Source organism: Pelophylax lessonae (genome assembly GCF_965119305.1).
Source record: "Pelophylax lessonae genome assembly, chromosome: 6".
NCBI classification, from domain to species: domain Eukaryota; kingdom Metazoa; phylum Chordata; class Amphibia; order Anura; family Ranidae; genus Pelophylax; species Pelophylax lessonae.
This window is the reverse complement of record NC_138773.1, coordinates 4,940,875-4,961,979: the sequence shown is the minus strand read 5'-3', so window position 1 is coordinate 4,961,979 and position 21,105 is coordinate 4,940,875.

Below are 21,105 nucleotides of genomic sequence, written 5' to 3'. Positions count from 1 at the left end.
CCATATGGATCAAATATGACAGAAATATGCCAGCCAATTATGCTATTAAATGATAAGAATTCCACATCACAAACACATCTCCGCAGTGAATAGCCGGGGCCTCGGATGGCGGGTATATATTTATGCGATGGATTACACCTTGGGCTGCCATAAATCAGGCTACAAGTATTGTGCAATCCCATCTAATGGAAGGTTTCCACTAACAAGTCTTTCCTCAATGCCAGATGAAGCAATATTCGCTGTACATAGCGATTACCGGTAAACTGACACTGGGAGACATAATGGCAATTTAACTAAAAATACATCCAAAAGAAATGTCCACAATAAAATTTCCACAACACTAGTAAGAATAAATAAATAAAAATATCCCCTAGTTTGTAGACGCTATAACTTTTGCGCAAACCAATCAATATACACTTCTTGAGATTCTTTTTTTTTTTTTTTTACCAAAAATATGTAGCAGAATACGTATTGGCCTAAATTGATGAAGAAATTAGATTTTTTTTTTTTTTACATTTTCTTATTGTATATGTTTTATAGCAGAAAGTAAAAAATATTGTTAGTAATTACCAAATTTGTTGTCTTTGTTTATAGCGCAAAAAATAAAAACCACAGAGGTGACCAAATACCACCAAAAGAAAGCTCTAATTGTGGGGGGAGGGGGGGGGGAACAACATTAATCCTATTTGGGTACAGCATCGCACCACCGTGCAATTGTCAGTTAAAGTAACGCAGTGCCATATCACAAAAAATTAAGGTAAATAAACATTTTTAGGTTTAGTAACACTTTAATCATAGAGACAGACAATAAAGCAGTACACAGGGACTCTGCATTACTATAGGATAGATGACAGAGGTCTAAATACAGAACATACCACAGAAAAATGATGGTCACATGACTATGAGCCAGCATGGCTGCCACTTGTCTTTTTTTCCCATAATCCCCTATTACTGGAAACAAGCAACTGGCCCTGTGCAGTCAGTAGAGAGGTGACAGGACCTCTTTGTATGAATATGGGGCCAGGGGGTCAGATAGGTTTTCTCCTATATCCCAGGAGCCCTTCATACCATGTGACAGCTGGCAGGAGGAGCATGGGACAAGTCTGGATTGAAAGCTGCAGACTGGATAAAAATGTACATTATATGGCAAAAAGTGTGTAAAAAGTAATTGAATTCAGGTGTTTATATGGAAAAAATTGATTTTTAATACATACTTACCTGTAAAATCCATTTCTTGAAGTACACCACGGAACACAGAGCCATAAATCATAACATATGGGTTATATAGCCACCTATAGGTGAAGGACACTGGCAACCAATCAGAATTGATGACCCCCTATATAACCCCTCCCATACAGGAAGTACCTCAGTTTTGTAGCAAGCAATAAATGACATCATAGAAGAGGGGAGGGACCTCTGTGTCCCATGATGTACTTCAAGAAATGGATTTTACAGGTAAGTATGAATTAAAAATCCATTTTTCTTTTCGTACATCATGGGACACAGAGCCATAAATCATAACATATGAGATGTCTCAAAGCAATGCATCTGAGGGGAGGGGGGACACCAAAAAATACCGCCATCTGACTCTTAACAGAAGGATTACACAGCCGCCTGCAAAACACTACGGCCAAAAGCTGACTCCTCCTGGGTCCCAACATCCACTCTATAGAAACGAGTAATCGTATGCACTGACGACCAGGTCAGGACCTTGCAAATCTGAGCCATAGAGGCTTGATGGTGATGTGCCCAAGAGGCACCTACTCCTCTGGTAAAATGTGCCTTTACTAAAAAAGATGGAACCTTTCCTACTAAATCATACGCCTGGGTAATAACCTGGTGGATCCAACAAGAAATTGTAGATTTAGATGCTGCCAATCCCCTTCCTGGGGCCTTCTGGCAGTATAAACAAGCTCTCGGTCTTACGAATCTGAGCTGTTTCCTTTAAATAAAATGTAAATGCACGCATTACATTAAGAGAATGCCATAACCTTTCCTCCTCTGAGTGAGGATCTGGAAAAAAAAGAAGGTAGTATAATGTCCTGATTCAAATGAAAGGCGGACACTACCTTGGGCAAAAAATCTGGATGAAGACGTAAAATCACCCAACCTAATAAAATATCAAGAATGGCTCTTTACATGAAAGAGCTGCTAGTTCTGATACCCTTCTAGCCGAAGTTATCGCAATCAAAAAGAACCGTTTCTTGGTCAAAAGAACCAGGGGAACCTGCCCCAGAGGTTCAAAAGGCTGTTTTTGCAAAACTGCCAACACCAAATTCAAGTTCCAAGGACACAACAGTGGCTTCACTGGTGGAAGCAAACGCAATATTCCCCGAACAAAGGTCTGAACCAACGAATGGGAAGCGATCGGTTCCTGGATAAAAAATGATAAAGCTGAAATCTGCCCTTTAATTGTGCTCAGGACTAATTTCATATCTACCCCTGCTTGCAGGAAGGATAGAATTCTCCCGATAATATATGTGCGGGGATGCCATTTTCTGGCTTCACACCAGGCAATGTAGGATTTTCAGACCCTGTAATAAATATTTTTGGAGACTGGCTTTCTGGCGTTTATCAGTGTATGAACTGCAGGGCCAGACACTCCCCGCTCTTCCAAGATTAAGGCCTAAATAGCCAAGCCATCAGATTTAGAGACTGTACAGCAGGGTGGAATTTCGGACCTTGAGGGAGCAAGTCTGGACGCAGTGGAAGAACCCAGGGCCTCGTCACTGCCAACCTCTAGATTTGTGCATACCAAATCCTCCTCAGCCAAGCTGGAGCTACCAGGATTACTGGTTTCCCCTCCAGCTGGATCCTGCGCACCAGATGTGATATCAGCTGTACCGGAGGAAAGGCATAGATCAGGGAATACTACTCCCAAGGAGTCACCAAAGCATCCACTCCGACTGCGAGTGGATCTCTCCAACTTGTGGTTGAACCTGGATGCTGACAGATCTACGTCTGGGACCCCTCAGCATAGGCAGATTTATTGAAAAATCTCGGGATATAAAGACCATTCCCCTGGAAACATCTGTTGATGGCTCAAAATATCTGCTGTCAGGCATGGCACAAACTTCTCTGCCCAGGACAGGAAAATATCCACCTCTTTCTGGGCTGAGCAAGTCCTTGTGCCTCCTTGATTGACATAAGCCACGGCTGGCACCCCCTGATTGTTTGGTACACAGGCAGATCACCATTCTGTCAGTACAGAAGGCACGGATCCTGTGTTTCTGCAAAGCAGGGGCACCAATCCATGCCTTCCCCCCAGTACGAGCACCTCCCACACTACACTAAAACACTGGCTAGGCACACAAGTAACCCTTTGATCTCCCCTGATGTTAACCCCTTCGCAGCCAGTGTCATTAGTACAGTGACAGTGCATATTTTTAGCACTGATCACTGTGTTGGTGTCACTGGTTCCCACAAGGGGGTTTATTTACTAGCTAGAGAGGGCAAAATTAATCACAATTTTTCACAGAAACCAATCACCTTCCAGGTTTTATTGCCAAAGCTTAATTGAACAAGTTGAGGTTAGAAGCTGATTGGTTTCTAAGCAGAAATGGGACTACTTTTGACCTCTCTAGCTTTAGTAACTAAACCCAAAGTGTCAAAAGTGTCAGTTAGTGTCCGATTTGACTACCCCAATATCCCAGTCCTGCTTTAAGTCGTCACCATACTAGTAAAAAAATACATACAATTCCATAAATCTATCCCATAGTTCAGTGATGGCGAATCTTGGCACCCTAGATGTTTTGGAACTTAAATTCCCATGATGCTCAACTACACTACAGAGTGCACGAGCATCATGGGAAATGCAGTTCCAAAACATCTGGGGTGCCAAGGTTCACCACCACTGCCATAGTTTGTGGACACTATATATAACTTTTGTGCAAACCAATCAATATAGGCTTATTGGGATTTTTTTTTTTTACAAAAATATGTGGCAGAATACAAGTTGGCCTAAACTGAGGAAGAAATTTTATTTATTTTTTTTTTCATTTTTTCTTTTGAATATGTTTTATAGCAGAAAATCAAAAATATATATATTTTTTTTCAAAATTGTTGGACTTTTTTGTTTATAGCGCAAAAAATAAAAATCCCAGAGGTGATCAAATACCACCAAAAGAAAGCTCTATTTGTGGGTAAAAAAGGATATTAATTTTATTTGGGTACAGCGTCTATCTTTTACATTTTTTATTGGATATGTTTTATAACAGAAAGTCAAAAATATTGGATTTTTTTTTTGATCTTTTTGTGTTTATAGCGCAAAAAAACAAAAAACAAAAAATAAAACAGAGAAGTGATCAAATACCACCAAATGAAAACTCTATTTGTGTGAAAAAAATATTAATTTAATTTATGTACAGCGTTGCATGACCACGCAATTGTCAAATAAATAACGCAATGCTATATAGCAAACAATATATAGAAAACAATGGTGTGGTCATGAAGAGGGGTAAATCTTCCAGAGCTCAGGTGATTAATCGGTCCTGGACCGGAAGGTTTTACCCCCTTAATGACCAGGCTATTTTTTGTGATTCAGCACTGCGTTACTTTAACTGGAAATTGCGTGGTCGTGCAACGCTGTACCCAAATAAAATAGCTTTTTTCCCCACAAACAGAGCTTTCTTATGGTGGTATTTGATCACATGTACGATTTTTAATTTTTTGCGCTATAAACAAAAAAAGAGCGACAATTCAAAAAAAAAAAAAAAATCATTAATTAATTTTCACTTTCTGCTATATAACATTCCCAATAAAAAAAAAACATAAAAAATCTATTTTTTTCATCATTTTAGGCCAATTTGTATTCTGCTACATATTTTTGGTTAAAAAAAAAATCCCAATAAGTTTGTATTGATTGGCTTGTGCAAAAGTTATTGCGTCTACAAACTATGGGAAAGATTTGTCATTTTTATTTATTTTTTTATTTTTACTAGTAATGGCGGCGATCTGCGATTTTTAGCGGGACTGCGACATTGTGGCGGACAGATCGGACCCCTAACTGACATTTTTTAACACCTTTGGGGGGACCAGTGACATTACTACAGTAATCAGTGCTAAAAATATGCACTGTCACTGTACTAATGATACTGGCAGGGAAGGGGTTAACACCAGGGGCGATCAAAGGGTTAAATGTGTCCCTAGGGGGTGCTTTCTAACTGTGTGGGGGGTGGGCTTAAGGAATGAACACAGAGATCTGTGTTCCTAAATAGGAGGATTCCTGTGTTCATTACTGACAGAACAGCGGTCTGCTGTGTTTACACAAGCAGACCGCCGTTCTGTCTCCACGGGGAGCGATCGCGGGGGCCCGGCAGCACTTGAGGCCACCACCCCCGCAGATCAGCTTCCAATCTGGCAAATTGGCGCCTGCCCCCACAATCACTCCTGTCAAGCCACGTACAGGTAAGTCGTTTCGCGGGAACCTGTCACCGTATATCTGCAGCAGCTTGTCGGCAAGTGGTTTTTAAAGAGAAATAGTTTTTGCCCAATTTATACAGAGCAAAAGGTTAATGAAGATTTTCTGGAAGAGCGGCTCTTATAATGATTATATGTATATTATTATAATGATTTGTAATTGGACCTCATACATGGAGTTTCTGTAGCGATGTATTCGTTCTAGAGTCTCCTCCTGTCCTGGATATTCAGCTATGACAATCTTGGTTAGATCGGTCAGATTTGATGAAGCCGGCTCCTGATAGGAATCCAGCCAGGAGCCAACTTACTAAGCAGTCAGTCTTTAGACATTTTCTATTCTCTTTAGACTCACATTTTGATTTTTTTTTCTCTTACCTGATGAAAGGTTTCAGAGTTTTATTCAGGCTGGCTACCAAATCCAACTCATAGGTACACTGCAGGGTTATACGAAGGGTGTTGTTCCTGGTTATTAATGCACCGGGCTGATCCACTTCAATCTTGAAAGTGGTCCTGTATGTGATATGGGTTACATTTTTGTCCTTTATAGAAACAAAAAAAATAAAATAAATAAATAATAGTTACTAATTAAAAAAAAAAAAAAAATAGGTTGTACAAGCATGTATTTCCTTCTCTCCAATCACACACATCCAATGCCAAACAAATCCCATGTAACTTCATCTAGCTGCATTGGAGCCATTGGATTTCATTTCTAACATCTGCCTGGAGTACTTATTTTATTTATATACAGTATCTCACAAAAGTAAGTACACCCCTCACATTTTTGTAAATATTTTATTCTAACTTTTCATGTGACAACACTTAAGAAATGACACTTTTGCTACAATGTAAAGTAGTGAGTGTACAGCTTGTATAACAGTGTAAATTTGTTGTCCCCTCAAAATAACTCAACACACAGCCATTAATGTCTAAACCGCTGGCAACAAAAGTGAGTACACCCCTAAGTGAAAATGTCAAAATTGGTCCCAATTAGCCATTTTCCCTCCCCAATGTCATGTGACTCATTAGTGTTACAAGGTCTCAGGTGTGAATGGGGAGTAGGTGTGTTAAATTTGGTGTTATCGCTCTCACTCTCTCATACTGGTCACTGGAAGTTCAACATGGCTCCTCATGGCAAAGAACTCTCTGAGGATCTAAAAAAAGAATTGTTTCTCTACATAAAGATGGCCTAGGCTATAAGAAGATTGCCTAGACCCTGAAACCGAGCTGCAGTATGGTGGCCAAGACCATACAATGGTTTAGCAGGACAAGTTCCACTCAGAACAGGCCTCACCATGGTCAAAGAAGTTGAGTGCACGTGCTCAGCATCATATCCAGAGGTTGTCTTTGGGAAATAGACGTATGAGTGCTGCCAGCATTGCTGCAGAGGTTGAAGGGGTGGGGGGGGGGGGGGTCAGCCTGTCAGTGCTCAGACCATACGCCGCACACTGCATCAAATTGATCTGCATGGCTGTCGTCCCAGAAGGAAGCCTCTTCTAAAGATGATGCACAAGGATACCCGCAAACAGTTTGCTGAAGACAAGCAGACTAAGGGCATGGATTACTGGAACCATCTCCTGTGGTCCGATGAGACCAAGCTAAATGTATTTGGTTCAGATGGTGTCAGGCGTGTGTGGCGGCAACCAGGTGAGGAGTACAAAGACAAGTGTGTCTTCCCTACAGTCAAGCATGGTGGTGGGAGTGTCATGGTCTGGGGCTGCATGAGTGCTGCCGGCACTGGGGAGCTACAGTTCATTGAGGGAACCATGAATGCCAACATGTACTGTGACATACTGAAGCAGAGCATGATCCCCTCCCTTCAGAGACTGGGCCACAGGGCAGTATTCCAACATAACGACCCCAAACACACCTCCAAGACGACCACTGCCTTGCTAAAGAAGCTGAGGGTAAAGGTGATGGACTGGCCAAGCATGTCTCCAGACCTAAACCCTATTAAGCATCTGTGGGACATCCTCAAATGGAAGGTGGAGGAGCGCAAGGTCTATAAATCCACCAGCTCTGTGATGTCATCATGGAGGAGGGGAAGAGGACTCCAGTGGCAACCTGTGAAGCTCTGGTGAACTCCATGCCCAAGAGGGTTAAGGCAGTGCTGGAAAATAATGGTGGCCACACAAAATATTGACACTTTGGGTCCAATTTGGACATTTTCCCTTAGGGGTGTACTCACTTTTGTTGCCAGCGGTTTAGACATTAATGGCTGTGTGTTGAGTTATTTTGAGGGGACAGCAAATTTACACTGTTATACAAGCTGTACACTCACTACTTTACATTGTAGCAAAGTGTCATTTCTTCAGTGTTGTCACATGAAAAGATGGAATAAAATATTTACAGAAATGTGAGGGGTGTACTTACTTTTGTGAGATACTTGCACATGATCTGGCACTTCCAGGTAAGGGGCGTACGTGCACGCCGCAAGCGACCTGGCTCTTCTGTGATTTTAAACAGCAGATGCTGATCAGCAAGTGCCAGCCAATAGACCCCTGCCTACACCCACCGATCGTCCAGAATACACATGGGATAGGGCTCTGCATATGTAAAAAAGGCAGAGCTCTGTCCTGCAGAATGTTCTGCAGAATGGAGGTAAAGCGTGTGCCCTGTAGGGTTCTATGGAATGGAGGCATAGCATGTGCCCTGTCGTGTTCTGCAGAATAGAGGCATAGCATGTGTCCTATAGTGTTCTGCATAATGGAGGCATAGTGTGTGCTCTGTACTGTTCTGCACAATAGAGGAATAGCATGTGTCCTATAGTGTCCTGCATAATGGAGGCATAGTGTGTGCCCTGTAGTGTTCTGCAGACTGGAGGGATAGCGTGTGCCCTGTAGTGTTCTGCAGAATGGAGGAATAGCATGTGTCTTGTAGTGTTCTGCAGACTGGAGGCATAGCGTGTGCCCTGTAGTGTTCTGCAGACTGGAGGCATAGCATGTGTGCCGTAGTGTTCTGCAGAATGGAAGCATAGCATGTGTCCTGTAGGGTTCTGAAGACTGGAGGCATAGCGTGTGTTCTGAAAACTGGAGGCATAGCATGTGCCCTGTAGTGTTCTGCAGACTGGAGGCATAGCGTGTGTCCTGTAGTGTTCTGCAGACTGGAGGCATAGCGTGTGCCCTGTAGTGTTCTGCAGAATGGAGGCATAGCGTGTGCTCTGTAGTGTTCTTCAGAATAGAGGCATAGCATGTGTCCTGTATTGTTCTGCAGACGGGGAGCAAAGCATGTGTCCGGTATCGTTCTCCAGAATGGGTACATTGCCACTTACTTATACATTGGGGTGCAATCCTAGATGAATTGCTCCATAGCACACAGCACATAGTATATCATTAAACATTGATTGGGGTACTGCAGCTGATAGGAGTGAGGGAGGAGAAGCACCATACAGAAAGAATAGTATTAGCAGCATTGGAGAATACTTACATAGGTCATAGCACCAGAATCTATGAGATCTAGGGGGGCCCGGATTGTGAATGTGTTTGTGACGGGGTCATCCAGGAAGATGTAGTAGATATAATCCCTCAAATGAGTCTGATCGAAGTAAATGCTGGTATCATTAAACTGGCACTTATGGAAGACGGCTGTCATGTCGTACAGGTTGCAGGTCAGATCCGGAATAACCTGTGATAAAGCTTTAAATAGAACAAAATATGTTATTATCTTTCAGGGGACTCCCATTCCATATTCCACAAATGACACCAACATGAAGAATTCCCAGGATAATGGAAGTAAATGGAGAAGGGGGTGTTGGGAAATGAAGGAGGAGCTAAAAAGACTGAAAATATCTTTTGAAATGACCGCATTTTATTGCATAGTAGACATTAACCACTCAACCTCCATAAGATTTTACCCCCTTCATGAGCAGGCCATGTTTTGCTATTCTGCACTGCTCTACTTTAACTGGTAATTGTAATTGCGCTGTCATGCAACACTGTACCCAAATTACATTTATATCATTTTTTTCCATACAAATAGAGCTTTATTTTGATGGTATTTGATCAACACCGGGTTTTATATCTGTGATATAAAAAAAAAGACCCACAATTTTGGAAAAAAAAAAACGATTATTTTCTATAAAATATATCCAATAAAATGAAATGTCTTCATCAATTTAGGCCAAAATGTTTTCTACTTCATGTCTTTGGTAAAAAGAAAATTCAAATAAGTGTATATTAGGTGGGTTGTGTGAAGGTTTAGGGGTCTACACAGGGCTGGCCCGAGACATTGTGCTGCCTGGGTGCAAGAATGAAATGGGGGGGGGGTGGGGGTGGTTAAGGGGCTGTTTTGTGGGGGGGGGTGGTTAAGGGGCTGTTTTGTTGGGGGGGGGGGTTGTAGGCAGAATCAGATCCTCTCCAGTGTCACCCTTCCAGTCAGTTCTGCAGGACCTCTGGGTTCAGTTTTTCTCTGACTCAGGCCCTCAGGTCAGCCCCCTGAGGCCGCATGGCAGTTTCTACAGAGGAGGGGCAGCCTCCCCCTTCCTCCGGGTCCCCGATCTCCAGCTGAAAGACCCCGAGCACACGTGCTCTTGGCATTTATACAGTATCCCAGCATGCACCAATGCACTTTCCTCTGCCAATCACCAGGGCTGTAAAAAATGCCTGTGCACTCACTTGTCAGGTTTCCTCCCACTGTCCAATATGCCTTCCTATTGGACCAGGGTGAAACATTTCATACAAGCTGAGCTGCACCTGAGCACCATGAGCAGTCCTCACTAATGGATCCTGCTCCCTGGTAGGCGGAGAGCAACATAAATGTACCTGATAATCTCTCTGGTAAGCAGAAAGACTTGAAACTATACACTGTCTCTAGCACCTACCCTAGGAGGGTGCTACAATAATTTAATTGGTTGGTTTATTTTACCAGTGAGAAACAGAACAACAACAAAAATATCCAGAAAAAAACGCATTTCAAAAAAGCGATTTGGATTTTAACAAGTGAAATAATTATTTGACCCTTTTGCAAAACATGACTTAGTACTTGGTGGCAATCACAGAGGTCAGACGTTTCTTATAGTTGGCCACCAGGTTTGCACACATCTCAGGAGGAATTTTTGTCTTTGCAGATTCTCTCCAAGTCATTAAAATATTAAAGCTGATGTTTAGTAACTCGAACCTTCAGCTCCCTCCACATATTTTCTATGGGATTAAGGTCTTGAGACTGGCTAGACACTTCCAGAACCTTAAAGTGCTTCTTCTTGAGCCACTTTTTGGTTGACTTGGCAGTGTGATTAGGGTCATTGTCATGCTGGAATACTTATCCACAACCCATTTCCAATGCCCTGGCTGAGGGAAGGAGGTTCTCACCCAAGATTTGATGGTACATGGCCCCGTCTATTGTCCCTTTGATGCAGTGGAGTTGTCCTCTCCCCTTAGCAGGGAAACACCCCAAAAGCATAATGCTTCCACCTTCATTTTTGACAGTGGGGGATGGTGTTCTTGGGCTCATAGGCAGCATTCCTCCTCCTCCAAACAGGGCGAGTTGATTTGAGGCCCAAGAGCTCGATTTTAGTCTCATCTGACCACAACACTTTCAATCAGTTTTCCTCTGAATCATTCAGATGTTCATTAGCAAACTTCAGGCTGGCCTGTACATGTGCTTTCCTGAGCAGGGGGACCTTGCGGGCGCAGCAGGATTTCAGTCCCTTACGGCGTAGTGTGTTACCAATAGTTTTCTTCGTGACTATGGGCCCATCTGCCTTAAGACCATTGACAAGAGTAGCTCTGGGCTGATTCCTCACCGTTCTCATGATCATTGAAACTCCATGAGGTGAGATCTTGCATGAAGCCCCAGACTGAGGGAGACTGACAGTTATTTTGTTTTTCTTCAATTTGTGAATAATCGCACCAACTGTTACCCTCTTAGCAAGCTGCTTGGCGATGGTCTTGTAGCCCATTCCAGCCTTGTGTAGGTCTACAATCTTCTCCCTGACATCCTTGGACAACTCTTTGGTCTTGGCCATGGTGGAGAGATTGGAATCTGATTGATTGTTTGCTTCTGTGGACAGTTGTCCTTTATACAGGTAACAAGCTGAGATTTGGAGTACTCCCTTTAAAAGAGTTCTCCTAATCTCAGCTTGTTACCTGTATAAAAGACACCTGGGAGCCAGAAATCTCACTGATTGATTGGGGATCAAATACTTATTTCACTCATTAAAATGCAAATCAGTTTATAACTTTTTTGAAATGAGTTTTTCTGGATATATTTGTTGTTATTCTGTCTCTCTCTGATAAAATGAACCGACCAATAAAATTATAAACTGATCATTTCTTTGTCATTGGGCAAATGTACAAAATCAGCAGGGGATCAAATACTTTTTTCCCTCACTGTACTGTACTGTATACTGGAATTTATGCAGCTATAGACTATACTGTTGGTACCGGCGATCAGCAACTTATAGTGTGACTGTTATAGGGTGGCGGAAAATCTGGTGCTAACAGACACTGGCTGGGAGGGTCACTAACTAACATTGACATTGCTAGTGACACTAATACTGTGATCAGTGATAATACTTTACTATTGAAACGGGCTGGGAATTGGTTAACCTATAGGGGCAATCAAGGGGTTAACTGTGTGCCTAACAATGTGTAATGTGTTTAGGAAGAACAGCCAGCCAGATCGCTGTTCCTATGTACACAGAGTTCTGAGTGTTTGTAAACACCGAACTCCATGTGTGATTCAACACAGCCGATCAGCAGGTTTCAGCTGAAATCATTGGCTGAAATCTGCTGCCATACTGGTTGGACACAGCATGGGTCAGCAGGGGGCATGTGCATGTGGAAGAAGGTCGCCAACGTACATGTACATGAGCGTGCCTTTACCTGCCGCCCGCTCGCAGTATATTTACTGTGTGTGGTTGGCAGGTAGTTAACGTTTACAGTAGATGGGAGAATATTAATAGGATTAATAGATAAAGGAGGCAGTGCAGCATTGATTGGTAAGATATTGGTAGATTTTGTTGCAAATATTGATGCAATTTTTTAAATTATTTGTTGCATGTAACCCATAAAGGTGCATTTCAGAGCATCTAGATCAGGAGCCTCCAAACTAAAGCCCAAATCTGTCCCACTACAGAATTGCATCTGGCGCACATTTTGGTCACGTTTCCCCACTGCGCTGTATTTTTGTGGACCCCTGATAAGGAATCTCAAGTAGGGGGGGGGCTAATGTAAGGGGAACTCTAAAGGTGGACTCATATGTAAGGAGGGCTCCGATGGGGTCCCTGGTAGAAGGAGGGCTCTGATGGGGACCCTGGTAGAAGGAGGGCTGTAATGGGGACCCTGATAAAAGAAGGGCTCTGATGGATATCATGATCTAAGGGAGAACTTCTAAGGTGGATTATGATGTAAGGGGGACTCTGATGGGGACCTTGTTGTAAGAAGGGCTCCGATGGGTATCATGATATAAGGGAGAACTTCTAAGGTGGACTATGATGTAAGGGGGGCTCTGATGGTGACCTTGATGTAAGACACATCTGATGGGTATCATGATATAAGGGAGATCTTCTAAAGTGGACTATGATGTAAGGGGGGCTCTGATGGGGACCTTGATGTAAGAAGGGCTCTGATGGGTATCATGATTTAAGGGAGAACTTCTAAGGTGGACTGTGATTTAAGAAGGGCTCTAATGGGCACCCTGACCTAAGGGTGACTCCTATGGTGGACTCTGATGTGGGCAGGAGCTCTGATGGCCACCTTGATATACAAGGGGCTCTGATGGGGAGTCTAAAGTTAAGGGGGGCTTTTATTTTGCTGCAGTTCTTTCTCTTTTGTTATGAATCCTATAATTTTGATTCAAAAAAGATCCAAGTGAAAACATTTGGGAATGGGATAGAATAGAATGTTTTTTTTTTTTTTTAACTATTTGTCTACCAAGATATGTTTATCAATGTCATGGTAGACATGTGGTTAAATCAAGCACACAGCTGCCTTGTGCGAAACTCCATGCCCAAGAGGGTTAAGGCAGTGCTGGAAAATAATGGCGGGAACACAAAATATTGGCACTTTGGTCCTAATTTGGACATTGTCACTTAGGGGTGTACTGACTTTTGTTGCCAGTGGTTTAGACATTAATGGCTGTGTGTTGAGTTATTTTGAGGGGACAGCAAATTTACACTGTTATACAAGTTGTACACTCACTACTTTACATTGTAGCAAAGTCTAATTTCTTCAGTGTTGTCACATAAAAAGATTGAATGAAATATTTACAAAAATGTAAGGGGTGTACTTACTTTTGTGAGATACTGTGTATATATAAATATTTTGTTTGGGGCTACAATAATTTCAGCAAAAAAATGCAAATTTTAACGTGTGCAAAAAAAAAAAAACTCTAGACAAGTGGTTAATGGTGTTAGTGTTTGTCTGAAAATAAATAATTCAGGAAATAGAAAAATATGGACACCCACCTTGAAAACTTTATAACTTCACCCAAGAAATTTTCTCTCCCGCCTGTTGATTCAGGCTTTTTAGCTGGTGTGTACCAACTCAATTATACTTATATTTCATGTATTTGAACCACATTCAATAATTTTGTTTTTTTAGTTTTAGATAGAGTGGGAAAAGGATGGGATCTTTGCCTGTTAGTTTGGTTTTTTTTTTTTTTTTTTGTGCCTCGATCAGAAAGATTTATTAAGAAAATTTCCTAAAATTTTTTGTCAGGTTAAATCAGTTCACACTGGGTTATAACATTATATCTGCGCTTATACTGTTCACATCTCAAATTAGATTTTCAGTAAGTATAGCATGATGTAATCATATGGGGGGGGGTACTTAAATGGGGTTGGTTTTCAATTTTAACTGAATTTAAAGAATTTAGATGTGTTATCAATTTGAATTCCGGTGTTTGTTGTTGGCATTTTGGATTTCCAAATGGCAATTGAGAAAATAAGACTGAAGGCTGTTTTTGAGGCTTTCTTCCTTATATCTTCTTCTGTTGTTTCCTGGACACCCTTAGCTTTACTCCCAGTATCACCGGGTTCAATCCTCCCTTAGATTACCAGCAAGGCCCACCAGGTTCCACCTTTCCTTTGACTGACTGCTAGACCCACCAGGTTCCACCTTTCCTTTGATCGATTGCTAGACCCACCAGGTTCCACCTTGCCTTTGATCGACTGCTAGACCCACCAGGTTCCACCTTTCCTTTGATTGACTGCTAGACCCACCAGGTTCCACCTTTCCTTTGATTGACTGCTAGTCCCACCAGGTTCCACCTTTCCTTTGATCGATTGCTAGACCCACCAGGTTCCACCTTGCCTTTGATCGACTGCTAGACCCACCAGGTTCCACCTTTCCTTTGATTGACTGCTAGACCCACCAGGTTCCACCTTTCCTTTGATTGACTGCTAGACCCACCAGTTTCTACCTTTCCTTTGATTGACTGCTAGACCCACCAGGTTCCACCTTGCCTTTGATCGACTGCTAGACCCACCAGGTTCCACCTTTCCTTTGATTGACTGCTACACCCACCAGGTTCCATCTTTCCTTTGATTGACTGCTAGACCCACCAGGTTCCATCTTTCCTTTGATCGACTGCTAGACCCACCAGGTTCCACCTTTCCTTTGATTGACTGCTAGACCCACCAGGTTCCACCTTTCCTTTGACTGACTGCTAGACCCACCAGGTTCCACCTTTCCTTTGATCGACTGCTAGACCCACCAGGTTCCACCCTTCCTTAGATTGACTCCTAATCTCACCAGGTTGCACTGTCCAATGAGGTCCCACTCTTCCTTATCTTGACTGTCAGTCCCACCAGGTTGCACTGTTCCTTAGTTTGACTGCCAGTCCCACCAGGCACCCTTCTTATATATTAGTACCCCTTGTATCATTTTTAAAGGAAGAGGCTCAAGCTGTGTTTTGGCCCCATAATCATATCAGGTGGAACTGCCAGGAGCTCCATAATAAAACCTTTTTGAAGAGCAGCTCAAATTACTGCTGACTTCAATGAGACTTATTTTTTGCAATTTTTTTAAGTTTTAGCCAAATCACAACTGCTGGAACTTTTCAGAAGTTCTCTCATCTCTACTCCCCGGAGGTGTCACTAACAGCAATACAAACCCAAATTATATTTTTAACTATTCTTGAATCTATCCAAAGCTAAAAAAAAAAAAAATGTTTTGGCTGAGATTAAACTTTAACTGGTTTGTTAATATTATTTGCAATGTTAGATGACTTCAGCTATGAAATGTGCAAACAATTAGGGTGACATCTTTAATTCTTATATACATACAGTTAATGCTGTACTGAGGCTTGCAAAAACATCCAAATTGACCGTTCCTCTGCTTCCATTCCTCTTCTGCATTACATCGCGGTATTGAAACACCTAAAGAGAGCAGAGGATACTGATGAGGATCAAACTCCCAGGGGACTTTTATAAATCAGATAAAATAAAGAAGACATAATGGGAAATACGGTATGTGTAGTAGAATGAGTGAATTGGTTTGGAAACCCAATGAATCTGCAACTTTTCTTTAAAATTCTTCTGTGTATGTGCAAACTCATTCCTCTAGTCTGCAGAGAAATGTACAAATGCGGCTGCCCATTACCTTCCATCAAATCAAAAAAAAACGGATGAAACAGCGGTTCTCCTCCATTGGCCATCAATAACAAGGATTAGCAAGAGACTTTTTCCAAACGTCATTTTGCCAAAGAAGGGGGTTTTTTGGTGTCTCAGGCCAATGTGGTGGGACTTTGTGGGCAAGTAACTCACTTCCCTCGAGGAGAGGGAACAGGACAGACCTGGACTGCAGCACCTGGAAGAACCACTTTTTCTTCACTAACCACACTTGGCAAAAAACGGATCATCACCACGGCTCCTTGCTGCAGTTATATAAGGACACAGAAAAAAAGTTTGCAGAAACAAACGCAAAAACTATACTGGGTGACAAATCTTTGAAAAAGGCTATACAAACAGCCGAAACGCGTCAGTATATGGATGAACTCTGTGAACCACTATTTCCTGGAATCTTCACAGGAAACACAGAGACAACATCCACATCTTTGTCACTATAAGCCACATATGTCACAGATTCTCTTGAATCTTCTTCCTACTTCTTTATCACACTGGGCTCTTTACCCAAGCACAAATTTCACTTTCCAAATATGTATATATGTATAATATATGATTAATGGAATAAATCCAAAATTCTTTTTACCCCTTTGACTTATATTGTTACTTGCCCACAAAGTCCCACCACATTGGCCTGAGACACCAAAAAACCCCCTTCTTCATATACAAGGGACGGAGGCAAAACCTACTAAACCTACCTCGAGATCAAAACCCCACCCCAACTTCATTTTGCCATACAAACAGTGATTACATCTTCACTAAAATTTTCTTATTTAAGTATATGGGGTCATTCACATATATGTTCATATTACAAAATGAACATTTTTAAGTTTTTCATTTGTATTTTTTACTTCACTTTCCATATGTTCTTTTGTGTTTCACATATATATTTTATAGGTGTTTAAAAGCTACACTGTTTGGCCACTAGATGGCGTTTTGTATATTGCACAGCAAGATGAAATGACACATTGCCCAGAAGTCTCATTATAACAACTTATTATGAGATTATTTAAATTATACAAATTTTTTTATGTATTGCATTTGTAATATTGTATATAGTGCCCGCTGTCCCATTCTTCTGTGAACAACCTATGAGCCGACCTCCTAATCTGGGTACTGCTAATATCGCTCATCTATGTTATTCCATCAAAATAGAAATTGACATTGGGGCTATTTTTTAATGGAGGAGACTCATGAAACATCTTTTTTGTTCTATGGTTTTTCACAATTTTGCGGGAACATTCGGGCACTTATGATTGGATGTTCACCCTGTTGACATCCTCATATGGCGTTGTTTAATGCTCACTTCCTTGATATTATCACCAATGGGAGGAGTGATTCGTCATATCCTGTTTACATCCCTCCGCCGTCTGGCCACATAACTTCCGCCGGCGTGCGTGTAAGATGATTGGCTGACGTGCGTCACTTCCGCTTACTGCGGATTGGTTGACGTACGTCACTTCCGCTAATCGCGGATTGGTTGGCGTGTGTCACCTCCACCGATTGCGGATGTGCAGCGGCGGGACTCGCGGCCACTCAGCGGAGATGCGGGGGTACATAGGCATGTGAGTTGCGTCTGGAGTCACGCCCAGACGACGTCTTTTGATGACGAAACGTTGGCGACTCCAGACGCAACGTCCACACTCCCCCTGGAATTAGCCGGCCTTTCACTGTTTGCTGCTTGGGATTTTTGCGGGACGCCGCACCTTTACCCCATGTCCAGCCTATGATATGCCTGTCATTATTTGGTACATTGTGAGTATGTCTTTTTAATAAATATTATTACAAGTTTGTACGGGATTACGCTATGGGCCTCGCTTTTTTCTCCACATATTCACTTATGACCGATGAAAAACACTGAGGAGTGACAATCCCATATATCCATCGATTCCTCCACGCATCTCAAGAAGCGGTTCCTTCTATTTGGAAAAGTAATCACGTAACGTCTGACCTTCAGTGGTTTGATTATTAGCTGGGAGAGGCTGACTCATTAATCTGAGCAGCCACGGAAATCTGGTAAGCTGCTTACTATATCCAATCACAGAGGTGTTCCCTTCCTTCACATACCCTGGGTGTCACGAGAAAGAATCCCCCCTTGGAATATTGTGCATGCGGATTTATTATTTATTATTTTTTACCCTACACCAGCTTTTTTGGGACTTATTCATTTGGACACTTTCCTTTCTATACACAATACTGTGAATATTGGTTTTCATTCATTTGGACACTTTTTTATCATTTTTTGTGAATATTGATACTTTTAGCGCTACACTTTTATGTTATATTATTACTAAAATTTCGTTGAAATTAGCCTTTAATTTTTCCCTTGGTTTAAATATTTACCAGCACGCCATAGATGTTGGTCCACTCCTCTTCAATGGCTGTGCAAAGTTTCTGGGTATTGGCAGGATCTGGAACACGCTGTCGTATCGCAGATCCAGAGCATCCCAAACATGCTCAATGGGTGACATGTCCGGTGAGGATGCTGGCAATGCAAGAACTGGGATGTTTTTAGCTTCCAGGAATTGTGTACAGATCCTTGCACCATGGGGCCGCGCATTATCATGCTGCAGCATGAGGTGATGGTCGTGGATGAATGACACAACAATGGGCCTTTAGAATCTCGTCACGGTAAACACAGATTTACACAGATTTGTGAACAATATTTGAGAGAAATCGGCCTTTTGTGTACATAGAAAAAGTCTGAGATCTTTGAGTTCAGCTCATGAAAAATGGAGGCAAAAACAAAAGTGTTGCATTTATAATTTTGTTCAGTATATATAAATAGTGTATTCAAAGCTCCAGTGTTGCCATATAGAGAGGGAGAGGAAGAGACACTCTCATGATGCAGTATTGCAAATCAATTATTTAAAAAAGAAGGTTTTATTGCATTTACATCTAAGAAGACAGGGATCAGCATGTATTTTATAGGAATCGCTGGTTTGAGCTCTACCTGCATTCCAGCTGACCAGAAATGACGTATCTCAAACACCACCCAACACCGTTTCGTCAGTCTATATATGATGTCCTCAGGGGTTATAGACCTAGACCTATAAGACCTGGGTAATATTAGTGGAGATACATGGGACCTATGCTTACAATCCATACCGTTGAGTTCAGTCTCTCCCATAAACTGTCATGGTTATTTATATTACACAGATCTTACTGTTCACCGGTACAGCTTTTCCGATTGGGTAGACGGTAGTATCCCCTATGTCCCAAATGTGAAAGACAGGAGGACGACCTGATTCATCTGCTGTGGAGATGACCGAAACTTCATAAACATTGGAAGGGGGTTACAGATACTATCTCCACAGTTCTAACACTTAAAATACCAATGGATCCACTGGTTTGCATCCTGGGAGCAATTGATGAGGAGATATACACTGCCCCACTTGGTATTACTGTCATTAGGCTATTGTAGCTCGTACATAGATTGCTATATTCTGGCTATGTCCTCATGCCCCTAAAGTTAAACAGTGAATCAATCAGGTCAACTCCCTTTTATTGTGGGAAAAACTGACATATCAACATAGGAGAGCACATCGTAAATTTCACGCTATATGGCAGGCCTGGCTTGAATCTCTGGGACTTGACTGTTACAGGTGTAAGAAGCAGATATATCAGTTTAGAACTCTGATATGGGATGACTAGAGTATTTACATAATGGTTCCATTGACTTGTCCTTTTGGTGAGGTTTGAAATGAACTTCTATGTAGGGGAACACAGATGACAGATCTGGGATCGGATTAGTACAGGTATTGTTTTTCTTTGTTGGTTTAACCTTTTTTGTTTTTGTTTAGTATTCATTCTCTTTGGAATCCTATTTGGTATGAGAAAGGGCCGAGATATATCCCTGGGAACTACAGGCCGGTCAGCCTAACATCAATAGTCTGCAAGCTGTTGGAGGGGATGTTAAGGGACTATGTAGAAGATTTTAGTAATGAAAATGGTATCACTAGTAGTAATCAGCATGGATTAATGAAAAATTGTTCTTACCAGACCAATCTATTAATCTTCTATGAAGAAGTGAGCTGCCATCTGGTTAAAGGAAGGCCTGTGGATGTGGTGTATTGGGACTTTGGAAAGGCATTTGACACAGTTCCCCACAAACGGTTACTGTACAAACTAAGGTACGTAGGTATGGATCATAGGGCGAGTACTTGGATTGAAAACTGGCTTCAAGGGCGGGTCCAAAGGATGGTGATAAATAGTGAATACTCGGAATGGTCGGGTGTAGAAAGTGGGGTCCCCCAAGGATCTGTCCTGCGACCGATCCTGTTTAATTTATTCATAAACTGAAGTATGAAGAGCATAGAAATCCCTTGTAGCATATCCCCCCCCCCCCCCCCCCAAACATGAGTTGAGACTTCATGAAGGGGTAAAAACAGACTGTTTATTGAACAGACACACAAACAATAGGGAAGCCTGTCTGGCATGGAGGGACATGGAATAAACACATTATTTAGGGTTCAGACTTCATGGCAAGGGTCTATAACAGTGTAAGTCTCCCAGTGTAAAGTGGGAATAAATCTTCATATTTCTATATGGAGATATTGTTGACAAATATTACTGTCCCATCTGAAGCAATTCAAACCATTAATTATCTGTCTTTCACTTCCAGTGACGGTGAATACCATCACAGTATTCTTATGTTCTACAAAGATATCTCTGCTGTAAGATAATATTTGTATGCTAATTTTTTTCTGTTGTTTTATTGTGGCTTAATAAACTCTTTTCTGATTAAAAAAAAAGAAAAAAACATGAGTTATTTCATCAATATGTGATGTATTTTACTCTAAATCCATGTGTTATTTTATCCCATGACATGATATTCAGTGGGATGGATACAGTGGAAAAGGATTGGAACCTGCTAATAAAGAGGTAAAATGGTGTAAACCATAGAAATATGCCAACTCACAAGTCAGTGCGCCCCCTGCAGCGTATTTATTTATACAAAACAAAAAAGATGACTGGAATACCAATCAATATCAATCGGCTTTCACTGGACACACATGGCATATCCAAAACAACCAAGGTAAATTAAGTAAATACAAAATTAATAAATGTCAAATATTGAATGAATAGTTAAAAATCACACACATAAATAAATCCCCTTCTTCCAC